The sequence below is a fragment of the Anser anser genome (genome assembly GCF_964211835.1).
Source record: "Anser anser genome assembly, chromosome: Z".
In the NCBI taxonomy this organism is placed as follows: Eukaryota; Metazoa; Chordata; class Aves; order Anseriformes; family Anatidae; genus Anser; species Anser anser.
Window position 1 is genome coordinate 25,077,185 of NC_139723.1, and position 10,995 is coordinate 25,088,179.

Below are 10,995 nucleotides of genomic sequence, written 5' to 3' on the forward strand. Positions count from 1 at the left end.
TGCTAACACTATTTGACTGTCTGAAAGCAACATGGAGTATGAAAGGTTGGGAATCCAAGAGACATGTACTAAGCATACATCAAGAGTTAAAGAAGCAAAAATAATGATTGCTGCATCTTCAGTTCCTTTATTCATTTTATCCTTGCCTCTTTCCACTAAAGAAATCTCTTTGATTATCTAATCACTGTTCCATCCTAGAAGGTATCCACATGGATGTTTGATACCTACCTATCACCTCAAGATCTTCTGTCTTCTGCTTCAAGTCATGCCTTACCCAAGCTTGGCCGTGACTTTAGAAGAAAAAGGCTTATAGATTATTCTTCCCCAGTAACTACTCTCAAGCCTAAAGATTTCATAGAAGCAACGAACTTTAATTTAAATAAGTCAAATTTTGACCTGAAGATACCCAAATTTTTTTTTTTTTTCCTTCACATGGAGCAGAAAATCTTTAATGAACAAGCCTGAAAAGCCAAGGAAAAGATTCTTTCTTCTGCCTTTACTGACATGTCCTTTGGAATGGGAGAATATCCAGCGGTGCTGATGTACTGACACTTGTTACCCTTATCCCACTGGGCATACAACTGTCACATCTATACTGAGTCATACATAAAGATACAAGTATCTTTAAAGAGTGGTCCGTAATACCTGCCAGAGACATCCATTATTGTAATTATTATTATTATTACTATTATTATTACTGTTACTATTATTACTATCATCATCATCTAACAGTATCTTCTGCTTATTTTGCCTACTGGTATTTACAATCTTCGTTTTTATTCTTTTTTCATACTTTATATGTAACATATTTTTGACTTCACAACTGATCACATTTTCACTTGGGAAGCAATACACCTTCTACCATTGTTTATATCTTTCAGAACAGCAATTTGAAATAAAACAGAAAAAAATGGGTATTAGTTAATACGAATTAATACTGGAAGGTTTGCTTTTCTCTCTCTTTTGGTTTTCATTATCATGAATGCTTATACTTGCAGCACAGAGAAGTCCATTAAGGAGATGTGGCTATATATTATTAAAGTGATGTTAGAAAGCCAGAAATAAAAGGTAGTATAATTTGGATGAACAAATTTCCTTAAATGCCAGATACATATTAGTAACAATTTTACTGACCTGTGGTGTGGAAGATATTAATTAATTTATCACAACAGCAGACTGGAAGAAAACACATCATGCTAATTGGTTTCTTGGATGAGAATCAGTGACTCATTAGTTTTAACCATATAAGCCTGCTAACAGTATTTTATGACCGATGAAATAAATACAAGCAACATTATGGAGAATACAGCATGCCACACACAGAATGCTTTCACCCCTATTAACTCAACTAAATGCACACTACTACTTCCACTATGGTGCGCAGCGAGTAAAACTAACAGTATGAATGAGGAGGAAACACACCCTATACAGTGCATAGCATTTGTTGCTTCTGCTTCCATCTTTAACTGACATGTTAAAACCACATGACCCTAAATATAATCAGAATTTTGTCTAAGCACCAGCTATGACGGAAATTATATTATACTGATGCTACTCAGAAAGGAATTTGATAAAAATGTTGGAAAAAAGTATTCCCTTCTTTATTCTTCTTAGATATCTATAATGGTCTCTACAGTGGCTTAGGACTACCTTAACCAACTAGTGATGTCACTATTATTTCTGCAACATACTAGATTATGTAATACTAATAGTTCAGAATTGTGTCTAATTTATCTAATCTAAATACTGATTCGGGGCACTTATCATTGAAATTTTAGGCTCTAAGTCTGGAGGAGCACAAACTTATCCATGATGATGAAAGTAGCAGGAGATGTGCAAAATGTGATCCAATCCACTGAAGCCACACAACTTTTACCTGCTGATTATACAAGACAGTCCAGGGTACTAGAATCAGTCTTTCCCACTGTGGTGCAGGAAACCACTGGGAAATGTTCAGGACCAGTTGATACGGAATACAGTCCAGTTTCCCAGTGGAAGTTTCCTTTTGCAACTTTTCTAGGTGGCTGAGGGTATGGACAGGTGAAAATAGCTCTCTCTCAGTTTACAAATGAGAAACCAGAGGGCTCTGTTAGGAATTGGAATATCTCAGTATTGAGCCCCGTCCAAGGAGACCGAACCAGTAACTCTTACACTACAGGGAATTGACCAAACTGTTGCTCATACCTCCCTAAACCTGGTTGGAGTTGTTCTGACTGAATACATCCCCTTCATCTTTAGCTATCTGTGGCAAGCCAAGGTTTTGGGATTATGAAAATTGAGACAGGAGAAGTCTTTGCATAGTCATAGTGTTGATGGCAGTCAGCTGAGAGGAGGAAGAAATGGGCTTCCAGAGCCAACTCTCTAGAATGTGTACATTAGTTTATGCAATGGCTAAAAGTGAAAAAAAGCTTGAGAAACAGGAACAAAAATCCCTCTGTCAATGTTCTAGGACAGAATCAATATTTTCCTAATTTCTCTCTTTCTTCAAAATTTTTATTTCTGTGCATTTATTAGATTCTAGTACTAGAATCTAGTTCTATCTGAAAGGGAAACTTGAACCTCTGGCCTGCTTCTCTGGAGCACTGAATAAGGGTAACCATTATTTATTTATTTATTTATTTATTTATTTATTTATTTATTTATTTATTAGGCTAGGTAGCAATATGAACCGGGATATTTTGCTTCCTGTGTCAATACTATAACATATGACATTTCTTAGGATCCACCGTTTGGTCCTATGGTAACACCTGGTTGCTTTAGCTTAATGCTCTATGTGCAACTGACAACTGTCTCAGAGAGCAATGTTTCCACAGGTCTTTGTTTTACAAACAGCAGATTATTCATATCAATTACTGTCTCAGTTTGTAAAAAAAAAATCTTATACAAGGCTTTTCCTTTTCTATCACACAATTATCCATCAGAATTGCCTTTTGTGAATTGCTTTTCTGAAATTTACCGTGATTGGCTTTGAATACTGCCTTTATTTAGTACTCTACTTGAGCATTCTCTTGATGTCAAATTTCATCTATGTGTCATAATAAATCTTGCATTAAAAAAATCTGAGAAAAATGCTTTATTATTGAATCTATTAGCATTTCGTTTTGGTCCTCTAGAGAAGATCCAAGTTAACATTGATAACATGATATATAAAATAATTATTATAATTGTATGTTATAAAATGCTTTTAAATAATAACTAACAGGAAAATGAAACCGAAATAAGTATCTAAAATATAAATAAGACCTATGGCATGTAAGTGTTATCAAAAATATATATTGAACCTGAAAGGTAAAGCCGCTCAGAGCTAAAACAAAAATCAGATACAACACCCATAGTCGACTGTATGAAGATTCACTAACGTCTCCGTAGCTCTGCATGGGCAACAGGATTAATATGTGACCTCTCTTATGACAACAAAATTTCTTCAGCACATTTCCATTAAATTTAATCTTTGAACTGCTTTTGGAAGCAGGTCATAAATATGCTTGCTAGAAGACATCATCTGAAATTTTTTCTTTTTTTTTTAATTTTTAATTTTTCTTTTTTTTAATTTTTATTTTAATTTTTATTTTTTATTTTCTTTAAAAAGTATTGAAGTAAGACTAAGTGTCTCCAAATACTGACAAATTAGGCATGCAGTGAAATGTATCTTTCCACTTTGCCTATAAATAATATGCAAAAAAGGGGAATACACAGATATTTGTGAGTGAAAAAATTAAAGAGGGCTCAGCAGGTCATTTGTAGAACACTTTCAAACTACACAAGTCTATATTCCAGATTACTTTTTGTTTTCTCTTCAGCTATCTCCTCCACATTTTTAACATCAATCAACAACTTTCTTATACTTGTTTTTACATAACTACATACACATTTACGTAAGAACTACATACACAATTTTCAATAGAAAGTTGGAAGAAGATTAATGGGAGAATCTTGCAACAGAATATCAGATATCATAGAATATCTGCAGTGCATAATGGGGTGCCTTGCTGAAACCTTGAGCTAGCAGTGACAGAGATAAAGCTAAAACAAAAGTCTGGGGAGCTAAACAGCCCAGGAAGATTTTCTGCACTGCACTAATACAGCCACGTGGCTTTTTAGACTTCAGGTAGTATCACCACATAGAACTGCATACTGCCAAGGAATGTCTCACCTCAGGTCAGTAATAAGTTAGTGGTCTTTTGCACCATTCAGGAGATGTAAAGTTACCTTCCTTCACATGCTTGCCTAGTTCTACAGTTGTCTAAAAGGTTGTCTGAAATAATCTTGAGAAAAACTGTAAGTAGATTTAAAGAATACACTGAGGGGATATTTTGAGTAATCTGGCTAGAATAACAGATAGATTAACCTCTTTGCAATTTAACTGAAAGAAAATTTGTTTCAGTCCTGAAACATGGTCAGGTTATAGCTTCAAGGTTCCTATGGCTTGTAAGTAGACGACTATAACTGCTATTGATTTTTTTTTTCTTTACACAAGATATTACTGAGATATTGTTATTTACTTGTAAGAATCTTCAGTGACAAATGGAAAAGGGAAAAAATCTCATGCTGACATAAAATATTATGTATTTTCCCACTTTAAATAAAATGCAGGATATATCAATACAGAAACACATCGGGAGTGAGTCAAGGAAATAATTTGACATGCATTTTGAAAATATTTCAATGCAAATTTTGACTTTTTCAACTTTTTTTGTTGCAATGGTAAAATTACTTCATTTTTCTCTCAAGCAGATTGTATTTTTGGATTATAGTTTTATGTGCTTAATTATTTTTCCTTTGCTTAAGCAATCTTAATCAATTGCTTAATCTTAAGCAATTAAATAATTGCTGGAATATATCATAGTTATCAATGAAGAAAAATCTTGTCCACTATGTCCAAATTTCCAGCATGCTATAACCACTAGGGATTTTATTATTTGCTGTAAAATCATCAGTGCTTCACAGTTACTAATGGCTATTTTATTCATCTGCTTTATGCTCTTTTCCACTGTATTGCTGGAATTCTTCACTTAATGTAACACTGTCTCCAGTGGAAAAATCTGTCTGAAGCTATTACCATTGTCATTAAATTATTTCACTGCCACCATTGGGAGAGATCACTGAATAGCTCTCTAGTGAAAAAAAGAGTAAAGGTATTTTTTCTTTGAAAGACAGAACTGAAAGGCAGGAGTGTCTCAGAGAATCATTGGAGAGACAGATGAGAAAAGAAGGACTTCTCCAAACTCTTGACTTATCCTGTTAGCATCATTCCTTGGAACTGACACAACAATCATGACCTTACTTATCCACTAAGGAGTTTTCAAAGACCATCAGAACAGATGAAGCAGCTTGCTCAGCACAAATGAATCTGTAACCTGCTTTTCCTTCTAGTCAAGATGAAGTATAAAACACCTGGGTGAAATCAGAACTTGCTCTTATTGCCTGACCTGTACATTGAGACTTGAAATTGCTGATGGATCTTTAATGTTTTATTGGTCTGTAACACCTTTTGGAGAGAACTAAGTGTTAACAAAGTCAAGACACCTTGCTGTGGCTCCTGCCTGGACAGTTTGGTCTGCATTGACAGCATGGGCCAAAGATTCTCCCAGGGTGAGTTATCTGTAAACAGATACCCATTATCCAATGTTAGGGAGTCAACAACAACACTGATCAAGGACTAGCTGTATGACTCTGCTGTGCTCCGTCAACTACAGTAACTGGGATACTTAGCCATGATAGCAACAATAGGCCTGCTTGAACTCAGGCAGACCCTTGGCACTCAATTTTGACTCCTGCTGGAAATGTTATTCTCATGGCTCTGATGGCAAAGACAGCCTGCCTTTTGAAAGCAAAGCTCAGAGAGAATTCAGAATAGGAAAGGAAATTCTCTTCAGATGCAAAGTCTCAAGACCATTACAATAGCCATTTTCCAGCTCTTTTGTTCTCCTGCCTTATCCCCATCAATGATGATGAAGCATCACTTATCTGGTAAAGCAATTTTGGAAAAATATTTGACCTGTTTTAAATGTGCATATAGAAGCTTACCTGCCAGAAATGAAGAGGAGAATCAATGAATAAGACAAAAAATAACAAGGATAATGAATGATAAGAAAGCTACAAATATAATCCAGCTTTTATATGTATGTCACAGAGTAAAGTCTGCTCAAATGTCTCATTCAGAAAAAAAAAAAAAAAAGGAAAAAAAAAGATGTTGATTATATCTGCTCTGCTCTTCTCATTAGATTAATCTGGTATCTTTTGGGAACACAAATAAGGCGCAGGCAGTTGTTATGGGAGAGGCCACATCTGTTCTGTTCTTAAAGAATTAGGTATGTGCTGGAGAGAAACACAAAGCTCAGAAGAGTTTTAGATTTTTTGGGGGTGGGAGATCAGAAAGTGGTAGTGATTCAGGTAACACTGAATTTAAACAAGGAGAAAAAAGGTGCAAGCATCCTGTTACGCCAGTTCACATTGCTGGGCACAGCTGTATTGGAGGCCTTGGCTAGTGTGAATGTCACTTCTACAGAGCATGTATGTATCTAGATACCTTCAAACAGAAATTGTTATTCATCCACTGCGTCCATCTCAGTTACTAAACAATTCTGTATTTCATGCTACTGAGCAGTGTGGTTCTTCTGCCTACCATACCTGAAATTCCCCCAAGACAACATGAGCCACTGAACACTTTGATAGTTCAGTAGCAAGTGAAAACTTAAAATAAATGGAATAAGCTGTCTCTGAATGCTGTACAACCAAATCAGCAGCACTGCTGACTGAAATACTTTTGCTCACTCAGTCCTATGTAACCTTATTTACTAAAAAAGAAGTGAAGTATTTTGAAGTTTTACTGAGATAGAGCTTTAGATAAAATTTTCACTTGTCAAGAACATGTAAAAGTCTTGTTTTCAATCTATTTTTGTTCAGAAGTCACTTGTCTATTTTGTGTAATTAGCCTCGATTCGTAGCATAGTTCTGTCTCTGTCAATGTATGAAAAAACTATTTCCAAATATGTGCTTTGGTTTCCAGTTCTGTCACTCCTATCTATTTTCTGTACCCTCTCCTTACCCTTTTACCCTTTTCCCCTCTAGATCATCAGAAATAGTGTTCTCCACTGCCTCTTGTTACTTTAGGCAAAGTTTTCAATGTCATTGCAACACTGTGAAGTAACCAATCACAGCAGTAGTCTGGTAACTTCTCCAGTGTGCATTTTAAAGGACTGCAGGCAAAGTGCAGTTGTGTCTTAGACTTGCCCTCTGCTCATAGCAGTGGACACTTATGTTCTGTCTCTGATCCACAACAGGTCTGAGGCTTTTCAGGAAAAATCTCCCCATATAATGCAAAAGACAACCTCCATTAAGTAGGATAGAGGTTTTCCATTTTTGTGGATCTACTTTTTCTTAATAACTAGCTATATTAATAGACTGATTTCAACTACGCAGTATTTTAATGTATTATTTTAACCTTTTATTAAATTTAGAGATAAAAACATAACGTAAAAATATTATTTAAAATAAGATCTGCATAATGGTGGAACAGACTTTGTCTGACCTATTACTAAACTTTATTCAGAAAATTGCACATAAAAACGGCTGAGTTTGTTCAATGAAGATGAAGGTAGAATTTTCATTTTAATTTAATCAGATTTACTAAAGGTCAAAAATCATTTGCCTACAGGAATTAATCCACACACACCTGGAAATAATAATGTCTGGTTTCTTTGGTTCTTTACTTTGTACTTATTTCCAGCAAATAAGCTCTTGCATTGCATAAATAAATTCAAGATGCTAGACAGGGTATATATGCGAGAGGCCCATCTTAGATTTTAGAAATATCAGCACCATTTTTTGTCAAATGCCTCTCAGTGGCAGAGAAAGATGCATTGATATGTCCAGGGATTCTAATTCAATCCCTTTGTTCTCTGTTACAAATGTATTATGATTCCTCCCTGTAAAGAGCCTCTAGTAGTAATGAGCCAAAGATTGTGATTTTTACAGATTGCACACACACATATGTGCATTCACATATTAATGACTATTCGTATATTTTCAGCTCTTGGTGGATTGACCCTGGCCAGCAGCTAAGCACACAGAGAGATGCTTGCTCCACACCCCCACAGCATGTAAGGAGAGAGAACAGGAAGAGAAGAAGTAAGATAACTTGTGGGTCAAGATAAAGACATTAATAGGGGAAGAACAGAGGGAAAAAACAAACAAACAAACAAACAAAAAATACAAAGGCAACCACTCCTAGAGCATAGTACCAAGTAAACACATGGTGTAGGGGACATCTGGAAAGCAAGTTAACTAGAAACAAAGATAAAATTTTGTGTTTAGTACCCAGGCAGCCTGGACTGGGGAAAGTCCTAATGGAATATAACATCGTCACTAATTGTGTGTGTGTACTGATTTTAGCTGGGATAGAGTTAATTTTCTTCACAGTAGCTGGTATGGTGCTATGTTTGGATTTAGGATGAGAATAATGCTGATAACACGAGTGTGTTTAGTTGTTGCAGAACAGTGATCACATAGAGCCCATAGACAACTTTTCAATTTCTGGTGCTGCCCTGCCAGCGAGAGGCTGGGGGTGCACCAGGAGCTGGGAGGGGACACAACCAGGACAGCTGGCCCAGACTGGCCAGAGGGATGTCCCGTATCATGTGATGTCATGGTCAGCATAAAAAGCTGGGATAAAGAAGGATGAAGCAGGGATGGAGTGATTGTGTTTGTCTTCCAAATAAACTGTTACGCATGATGAGCCCTGGGAGTGGCTGACACCTGCCTGCCAATGGGAAGCAGCAAATGGATTCCTTGTTTTGCATTGGTTGTGTGTGTTGTTTTAACTTTACCTGTTAAACTGTCTGTATCTCAAGCTGTGAGTTTTCTCACTTTTACCAGTGGGGAGGAGTCAGTAAACATCTGTGTGGGGCTAAGCTGCCTGCTGGGGTCAAACCATGACAAACAAACTCACATAAACAAAGGCGTTTAAATTAGTATCCAACCTAATGCTAAAATGCTAAAGATATACCAGCTACTAACTGTATACCAAAGACTAAAGACATAATGAAGCTAGGTTTCCAAAGTCCTAATTGAACAAAGCTGCTTCTCTCTTGGAAGGAGTTTGCCACAGAGAAACAGGAACCCTGCAGCATATCTGCAACTCTTTCTGCTAAACCTGTAAGGTGTGCCACAAAACTAGGAGCTACGTTATCCCACAGCTGTACTTCCAGCAGGAATTAAGGAGCATTGGAATATCCAGTCAAGTCTAAAAAGCCTCAGTAAAGATCAATATTGTGTATAGAATACAGCAGGCACTTTGCTGAATATTCAAATATTTCATAAAAACATATCAAAAAATTGAAAAGATTACAAGAACAGTACTCATTATTTGTCACAATGAGCACAGCCCTGGAAATCTAGTTTTCCAGCTGCTACCCACTAATTCAGATGTGACTACTGGTAAGAGCCAGACTGTCCTTCTGTCTGTAGGTTAATAGAGAGACAGCACATAATGTGAATAATAATCTAGGAAGCATTATGATCAGTCAGTTACACGGGTAAGAAGGTTTTAATTGCCATTTAGTGCTGAGAAATACAGGATCACCAGAGAAAAATTCAAAAGAGTAAGAAGTGTCTCTCTCACCTTCTTTCTTTAACAGAAACTTAAAAAAAAAAAAAAAAAAAAAAAAAAGCTGTTTCCAGAATATACAAATACATGTGCTAAGTGGTACCTAAAGGAAATATAATCTGTTTGTTCACTCTGGTGGTTTTACTCAGCTGGGCAGCTGAGCTCCACCACAACCACTCTCTCACTCACCTTCCTCAAAAAGAAAGGGGGAGAAAGTATGATGAAAAGGGCTCAAAGAAAGAATTAGAGAAAAATAATTACGTATTACTAACAAACTAGAGGAGGGAGAAACAAACAAACAAACAAACAAACAAAACACCTTCCCCCCATCCACCCTCTTCTGCCTCCTCCCCCCAAACAGCGCTGGGGAACAGGGAATGGGGGCTTCAGTCAGTCTATAGTGTTTTATCTCCACCGCTCCCTCACGGTCACTCTCTGCCCCTGCTCCCCGTGGGGTCCCTCCCACGGGATGCCTCCTTCCCGAACTGAGCCTTCGGGGGCTGCCCACAGGCAGCAGCTCTTCAAGAACTGCTCCCACATGGCTCCGTACCGCGGGGTCCATCCATCCCCCAGGAGCAAACTGCTCCAGCACGGGTCCCCCCCGGGTGGCCGGCAGCTCCCCCCAGACCCCCTGCTCCTGCGTGGGCTCCTCTCCACGGGCTGCAGCTCCGGCCCGGGGCCTGCTCCTGCGGGGGCTCTCCATGGGCCGCAGCCTCCTCCAGGCCACATCCACCTGCTCCACCGGGGGCTCCTCCACGGGCTGCAGCGTGGAGATCTGCTCCGTGTGGGACCCATGGGCTGCAGGGGGACAGCCTGCTCCACCAGGGGCCTCTCCCTGCACAGGCCGCAGGGGAACTGCTGCTGCCTGCCTGGAGCACCTCCTGCCCTCCTGCTGCACTCACCTGGGGGGCTGCAGGGCTGTTTCTCACTCCTCTCTCCCAGCTGCTGTTGCCCGGCATTCTTTTCCCCTTTCTTAAATCTGCTCTCCCAAAGGCACAAACAACATGGCTTATTAGCTCATCTCTGGGCAGCGGCGAGTCCATTTTGGAGCTGTTTGAAACTGGCCCGTATGTAACATGGGGCAGCTTCTGGATCCTTCTCACAGAGGCCACTCCTGCAGCCTCCTGCTACCAAAACCTTGCAACGTAAACCCAATACATTCACACAGAGTTCTCAGGCTTTCACAGAGACATTTCATATGTTTTGAACGGGATCAACAGCAATGATGGATGACTATAAAGCTGTTTTGTTACAGTAACACAGCAAGGAATACCAACAATACTGACAGCAAAACAAGATCAGGCAATATAATAAATAAATAAATAAATATATTCATTATAGCATAATGAATATATATACGTATTCATTATATATAACATAATGAATAC

At 38.2% G+C, this 10,995-nt stretch overlaps 1 long non-coding RNA gene across 1 annotated transcript in view; it reads right to left on the minus strand.

The window, feature by feature from the left end:
- Positions 1 to 10,697, minus strand: part of LOC310890307 — a 35,971-nt gene extending 25,274 nt beyond the window's left edge. Inside the window, exon 1 of the long non-coding RNA XR_014577168.1 lies at positions 10,510 to 10,697. This is a non-coding gene — a long non-coding RNA (uncharacterized lncRNA). The remainder of the gene's footprint in view (positions 1 to 10,509) is intronic.
- Between the last annotated feature and the right edge of the window lie 298 nt (positions 10,698 to 10,995).